At 34.3% G+C, this 8,033-nt stretch overlaps 1 pseudogene; it reads right to left on the reverse strand.

Annotated features, from left to right (window-relative positions):
* Window positions 1-6,226: 6,226 nt before the first annotated feature.
* LOC100026347 (ribose-phosphate pyrophosphokinase 2-like) lies at window positions 6,227-7,316 on the reverse strand (annotated as a pseudogene).
* Window positions 7,317-8,033: the final 717 nt, after the last annotated feature.

Genomic DNA, 8,033 nt, shown 5'->3' on the forward strand with positions numbered 1-8,033 from the left:
TAGTAAAACATTGGTTTTGCTTTCTTTCTTTTCTTTTCCTCCCTCACTACTCTAATTTCCTCTTAGAAAATTGAATATTGTGTATATCTGTAGTTAGAAGTGCGTTTAGGACTACAAATTGATTATGTCAAATGATCAATGGGGAGACTAATCTCCCAATGATCATTCAGGAGGGACTGTGAACTTTAAAATTTTTCAGACCCTACTTCATAGGGTTAGGATTGGAAACCTTAAAAATTCCCCATTGGGACCATTCCCCATTTGGACAGTGAAAGTAACTTAGATAAGGAATGTGAGAACTCTACTTAGATCAGGAATGTGAGAACTCTACTTCACCATACTTAAGCATGCCTTAGGTGAAGATAAAGTTGTAAACTCCTTTCTGAACAATGAAAAGTACTTAAACCCATACTTATAGTGGGACAAAAAGTTCTTATGCCATGCCTATTTTAGGACTAATACAAAAGGGGGCTAAGTACCTATAAAGGTCAAGCAACTTGTGAATTTACAAGGAACAAAGAGGTGAGAAACTTACTCAGAGCTTTCCTAGTGTGAATTACTCAAAAGATTACTCTACTCAGGTGTGAACTAAGAATGGTCTGTCCTTTGAAAACTGTCTACTGTGGTTGGTAAGGACTTAGGGGAGGTGACATAGGAGAAAATGCCCTTTAAATAGGAGCTCAGATTCATTCAGAGAGGCATTCAGATTGAGGATTGAGCTGGTGGAGGCAGCTGAGATGATGCTGGCCTGGTGTCACTAGAATCCTTGCTTGGACAGATCTTGTGGTGAGTGATTAAGGACTGACTGATCTTTCTCTTAAGGGCTTAGGCCTGGGTTGGCCAGGGCTGCCCTGGGCTGGCCTATCCTTTTCTCATTATTCCCCTTTTTCTCTCTTTCTCTCTCTTTCTTTAATTCCTCATTTGTATTAATTAAAATCTCTATAAAACCCAGCTGACTTGAGTATATTTGAATAATTGGGAATATTTCCCTGGCAACCACCTTATATTTGATTTAAAAACAAAACACTATAGTGAAAACATATTTCCTGCAGTCACAACTTACTCATCCACTCTTATATCTACTACAATTTAAGTCTTCCACTATTTAATCACTACAGTTTATGGCCTCAATTATTTTAATTATTACCCTGTTAATTGTTTTTGATATCTCTCTAAGGTCATCTATTTAGTTTGATCATATCTTACTGAATGGCATATAGTATTGGTCTAACCCTAGTTCCTACCAAACTACTTTCCAATCATAACAGAAATTTTTACCAAATAGTGAATTCTTATCCTAAAAATTTGGTTCAAAACGGTATCAAATCCAAGGTGAATTTAATCTTTTACTATTGTTTTAGGATCTCTGTTTTATTCCAAAGATCTACCTGTCAATATTTATCAGTATCAGATGTTTTTTTTTAAATTATTATTTTATAATATAGTTTAAAATCTGGTAGTTAGACCACTTTCCTTTACATATATTTTCATTATTTTTTGTGTTCTTGATCTTTTCTGCTTTCAAATGAAATTTGTCATTATTTATTCTAGCTTAATAAAATAATTTTGATAATTTAATTGGAATGGCATTAAACAAGTAGATTAGTTTATGTAGGATTGCCATTTTAATGTTATTGGTTCTACCCACTGTAAGCAGAAAAAAGGAGTTAATCATATAAAAAAGTTGGACTGGATTATATTTAAAATAGGGTCACCAGGAATTTAATTTATTCCAAAGAGATTTATTTATAATTTATTTATAAAATATAGAAAGAGTGAAGTAAGAAAACCAGAGAAAGGATAGAGTAAGATATCTAGCCTAAGCACTAAGTAATTTACTCCTGGTCCCTGGCTCAACCTGGGCAGGGAGAGTTAGTCCCTAGCCAGGGAGACCTCAACCCTTGTAGCCAAAGACCTGGGGATACAGGGATCCTCTCTCAGTAGGATTGGTGTCTCCAGAGGCTGCTCTCTTCAGAAAATCAAGGAAAGGAATCAGCCTTTTTTCACTCACCACATGTCATTCAAAATGGAGAGATTTGACAACATCAAGGTCTCAGGTCCAGTCAGCAGATTCTTCACCAGTCTCAACTCCAAAGAATGGAGAATTGTGTCTAACAGGAAGTTGTAATTCCTTTTAAAGACACTTTCTTTTGCATCACTTCCTGTGCCTTCCTCCTCTTTTTATGTGGACAAATTATAGTCTAAAGCCTTGCTTAGGACTTCTCGGGAGGCAGTCAGTGGATTCTGATTCGTCACCCACTATTTCACATGTGGGTCACAGACCTCTCCCACTAAATGATTAAGTGGGATGTTTACACTTTTGGTGATTAAATCTAAAAATGGGCAGGGGAGTTAATTTCATTTTCATAATCAGGGGAGAGTTAAATTTGATCTTCACACCACCCATGAATAATAAATATTTCTTCAATCATTTAAATTTGACTTTAATTGTATAAAAGTTTATTTTTTAAATTATGTTTGGGTAGTTCTGGGTTTGTTTGATCTGTATAATCCCACATATATTATAATGCCAGTGGGCATTTTAAATCGACTGTCTCTTTCTTTTCTTATGGGTTTTTTTTAGTGATATACAAAAATGCTGATGATATATGGGTTTATTTTATATCCTGATTCTTTGGTAAAACTTTGATATTTTCAACTAAATTCTTAGTCAAATCTCTAGTACTTATCATACATACCATCATATGTAATCTGCAAAAAGCTATAATTTTATCACCTCTTTGCTCATTTTGAGTAATCCAATTCCTTTTTTCTTTTATTCCTATTGCTAGCATGTCTAAGAAAATATTAAATAATATAGGTGATAATGGGCATACTTATTTCATTCCTGGTCTTACTGGGAAGGCTTCTATATTATCTCTCTTATAAATAATTCTTTCTGATGGTTTTAGGTAAATACATCAAATCATTGTGAGAAAAACTCCATTTATATTTATGATTTTTTGTGGATTAAGAAAATTTTTCTTCTAATTTTCTATGTTGTTTCCCCTTTAACTAAGGTCTGATGAAGATAGGATTCTAACCCTAGCAGAATTCCATCACTTTCTCTCTTTCTCTATGACAGTTCTTTCTCTCACTCTTTTTTTGTATGAGACAATTGTTTCATTTTATTTTCTCCTGCCATAGCATATTATTATTTTGGTTCATTCCACTGTATTTAACTCAACTTTAACATTTCTATGTATATATGTTCTTTCAAAGTACCCATGTAGTTTTATCATTCTTAAAGGGATAAAGATAATATTTTCCTGCATATGTAAAGAATTTGATTTTATTAAGTACTTTTAGTTAATCTTTCATGTTTACCTTCTTATGATTTTTTTAGTTCAAATTTTTTTACATAGATCTGGTCTTTTCTCTATTGTGATTATATTTGATCTTGATATTGATTATGGCCAGATGATTGTAAGTTGGTATTGATTAGGTGGCATAGATTCCACTAAAGCTGTTAGGACCTACCTGGTTTTGGTGATAAATGAAACTGGCTAGAGTCTGATTACTACAAAACCAATTTATTAACAACTATCAGAAGTATCAGGGACAGGATAAGGAAATAGAAATTGATTAGGAAATATATTACCCTAAAACTAAGATTTCTAACTGAACTCCCAAACCCCATCTGTCCCTTGTGGGACTTCTTTTTGCTAATGAAAATCAGGCCTAACTTGACTCCCTTCCTTTCTTTTTTTTTTTTTTTTCAATTTGCAACACAATTTTATTGGAAATACTTTAGCACAATATTAACGAAAATAACAGGAAATTCATTTTGTAACAGTGAATTTTACAGTGAAAATGATCAACACAAGCACCACAAACAATACAATTCCTGGACATTAACAATAGCTAATAAAGGAAAAATATGGTATAAATACTTACTGATTAATATGACATTTTGGGGGTGAGCAACTTTGGTATGATCATGGTTCCCTAAGTCATATTATTTGGAATGAGACTGATTTTACATGCGTGTAGCAGAACTGGATATAAATGAAAGATTTGGCTAGTTTAATTTTCTATGGCCAATCTAGACAGACCCACAAGCAACAAAAAAACAGTATTTTCTCCTCTTGAGGCACAGACTATTCGACCTTCCACATGGTTCTGTATTCTACTGTATATATGTAAACAGCCATATTTAACATCATAAAATTATTTCTAAAATAGAAAAAACTAAAGTAATATTAAATAAATGACAAAACAATGATTTCTCATAAGAGCAGGCTATGTAGATTTCATCCTGTTTTGTGCTAGAGGATAAAATCAGTTCTGGATATTTTCATTTCAATGGGCCTCACGTATTCTGAAGAGTAGCTACACTATTCCCACTGCATTCCAATAACACTAACACAAATAGCTGTACAAAGTCTTTTGGGATACCTTGTATAAGTAGCCAAAGAAGTATATTAGGTCCCTTCTTTTAATCATATTAGATGAACTTGCTATATATGTAGCCATCTGCTCATGCAATGTGCACATTTAAACTTTTTGCATAATTACCAGATTACTTTAGAATTCTCTTTTGGAAGGTATTTTACTGCATAGAAAAATGCAGTAAACTTGAAGTCAAAACTTAAATGTTGGATACATGCTTTTTAGACCCGTTAACCTGAAAGTTAGTGCTAGAATCCTAAATAATGCCATTAAAAGAAAAAAAATATATAACAAAATTGGTTATTTTTAACTAAAAGACTGGAAAATGGTATTTCCCTAACAATTTAAAGTTGGTCTGCATAACCATATATGGTTTCTTCTCTCTTTCTCTTTTTTGGTCTGAATTATACAGATTCACTATGTAGCCAAAGTGCATTAAGAAATAGGACCAGGTTGTTTTGTTTTGTTTTTGCAAGATAGGGTGGTGCTGTCTTAACATCAAGTTTTCCTTTAACTTCTGAGTTAGTAAAAAAAAAAGTTTAAACAGTCATTTTTCATGTAAAAATATTAGTTTAGTGATTTCTTCATTGATACTCTTGGGAATAATCAGGCATTGTTTTAATCAAACATTTAATATTTATCTACCACTACTTTTCCCCCAGATTTCCTTTATTACTGCCTTCCAGGTAAATGTTTTAATGCTAGGATGATTCAATGAAGCAAGTGCTAGAGACTTTTAACAATTTTAGACTACAAATAACACAGATATACTAACCACAAAAAAGGGGAAAGGGCATTATAGAAACATACATTTAAAAATCCTGATGATTCCAAACTTCTTTATTCATGTCAAAGAGAAAAATTAAAAAAGACTGAATAGACAGTGGATGTAAGCCCTAAAAATCCTCAGTAGAGTGTGAGAGCATGCACTCCTATGTATCTTAATGAATTGAAGGTCCAATGATAAGGAGTCCAATCATTAAAATGTCAATTTTTCTTAGCTGCAAAAAGTTGAAAAGCAGAAGTTGCAGCTAACTGCTAGATAAAGGAATACTACAAGACAGAATGGAGTGTGCATTTTTGAAGAGTTGGGATTTACTGTGCAACTTCCCACTTCAATTTCAATGCACTACAATAGTCAGAATGTCAGACCAGTTAATTCAGAGATTAGAGTCTGACACAGATTGTATCTAGATATTTCTAAATAATTCCAATGTGTTAAAGATTCTGGAATTTCTCAGTGTGGAAATATTTTTCAGAAGCTCAAGCATAAATTTACAGCAATATGACAACCAACTTAGATGTGATACATAAAACTACATTCATTTATACTACACACTGTCCTTAACTGATTAATCTACAAATTTTCATAAGCAAATTGGTCAATGACCATCATTAAGCTAATCAACACTTTGTTCAAACTAGGTCAAGTCCAAGACATTTTGAACTTCCAGCTAACAAAAAAAAAAAAAACATTCAAGGTATCCTACAATTCTCTAAAATCATGTTTATTCTAAATAAAAGGTCTGATTCTATATAACAGGGGTTTTACCCAAATGCCCGTGGACATTTTTATTAAATAAAAGTATTAAAGGAAATGTATTAATACAGGGCTACCTTTGACAAGCCCAGATATATATATAAAATTAAAAAAAAAAACTTTTGAAATGTAATGATACTCTTACGATTGTAGCTCCAAAGTGATGTAAGAGAGTGTAGGAAAGTTATCTGCCAGCCCAAATCAAAATGCCATAGAAGGCAATTTATTTTTTAAAAAGGGGGGGAGAAGGTGAGGAGGGGGAATTAAACAGAATGTTGGAAAGGCAACAACAGGTTCAGGAGAGGAAAAAAGAAGACCTCAAAGCACACACAATTGAAGCTATAATAACATTAATTATTATACTGTTGAGTCCCATTAAAGAAAAACATACTGTAGCTGTACACAGCCTCCAGGAAAGCAATGATCTGGAGTTATAGTGGAACATGACTGAACAGATAAGATACAGATTCACCATTGTGTGTTCTCCGTATTGCTTCAGCCAGTATCATTGAAATGTCAATAACCTGGATTTTAGAGCAGTGCTTCATTTTGTCTTCTTGTGGAATTGTATTTGTGACCACCACAGCCTCAAATGCCACATTATTAATCCTAGAAATAGCTGGCCCAGAGAAGATTCCATGAGTCAGAATTGCATAAACTTTGGTGGCTCCAACAGACAGTGACTTATCTGCAGCATGGCATATTGTGCCACATGTATCAGCCATGTCATCCACAAGGACGGCTACATGATCCTTCATGTCAACAACCAAAACCATCCTGTCTACTTCATTTGCCTTCTTTCTTTATGAATCAAAGAAAACTCCACATTCAGTCTGTCAGCAATTGATGTCACTCTTTTAGCTCCACCAGCATCTGGAGACACAATGATACAATTCCTCCATTCTGCAATATTTTCTTAAATCCACTGTAAGACTGGAGGTTCTGCATACAAATTATCCACTGGAATATCAAAAAATCCCTGTATCTGAGAAGCATGGAGATCCATTGTAATGATATGATCAGCCCCAGCCACAGAAAGCATATTAGCCACAAGTTTTGCAGAAATTGGAGCAGGACTCTTGTCTTTTTTATCTTGTCGGGCATATGGAAAACATGGGATCACTGCAGTCTTCCTGGATGATGATGCAATTTTGCAAGCATTGATCATAAGGAGAAGTTCCATCAAGTTATCATTAATTTCCCCACAGCCGCTTTGGATAATGTAGACATCTTCCCCTCTCACACTTTCACCGATTTCTACACTGGGCTCCTTATTGCTGAATTTCTTAGTGACTACCTTGCCCAGTTCCAGTCCCAATCTGTCCTCCACTTTCTGGGACAGGTCCTGGTGTGAGCTGCCGCTGAACAGCATGATATTGGGCATGGCTGGCGTTAGGCGGGAGAGGGCGACGGCGGCTCGACTCCCTTACTTTCTAATAAATATGTCTAATGTACTAAGCCATTCTTATACATCTTCTTAAACTTCTTCACTTATATATTAGATATCCACAGACTGAAACTCTCTGTCTGCCCAGCCTCAGAGATTCAATAACTGACAAGTTTCACAGACATTGCTCTCTGCTGCTCCATGTGGAGTTCCAGGGAACATGCTCAGTCACTTACTCTACTCCATTTGAATCACTCTCACAATCTTCTTACATATAAAGATGTTTTCCAAAGGTATCTACTCACCAAATCTTCAAAGATTGCTAAGAGCCAGCTCCCTAGGCACCTACTCCAAATGAGGAAGCTCCAGAGAGTGATCCATTTTCCAACAGTCCTTTCCTAGGGGGTTCTGAGAATTCTTCTTAAGGAATCCCTTGAACATTCTTCTCTCTCTTAAGGTAACTTTTAAAACACTTTCCCTAAACTGGAAACTTTTCTTCTAAATATAACCTATTCTTTAATTAATCTAATTAACTAAGTAATACCTAATTTACTCTTTCATTCTCCAAAATACTTGAAAGTCCTTTAGTTCTTTAAATATCCATATTTTCCTCATGTAATTATATTTTGCTTTACAGCATGTCATTCATAGTTGTAAACCCTGTTTTCTTCCAAGTCCTTCATTGTTTTAATGTTGAATCTGCTAAGTCTTTTG

This window comes from Monodelphis domestica, chromosome 2 (assembly GCF_027887165.1).
Source record: "Monodelphis domestica isolate mMonDom1 chromosome 2, mMonDom1.pri, whole genome shotgun sequence".
Classification (NCBI taxonomy): Eukaryota; Metazoa; Chordata; class Mammalia; order Didelphimorphia; family Didelphidae; genus Monodelphis; species Monodelphis domestica.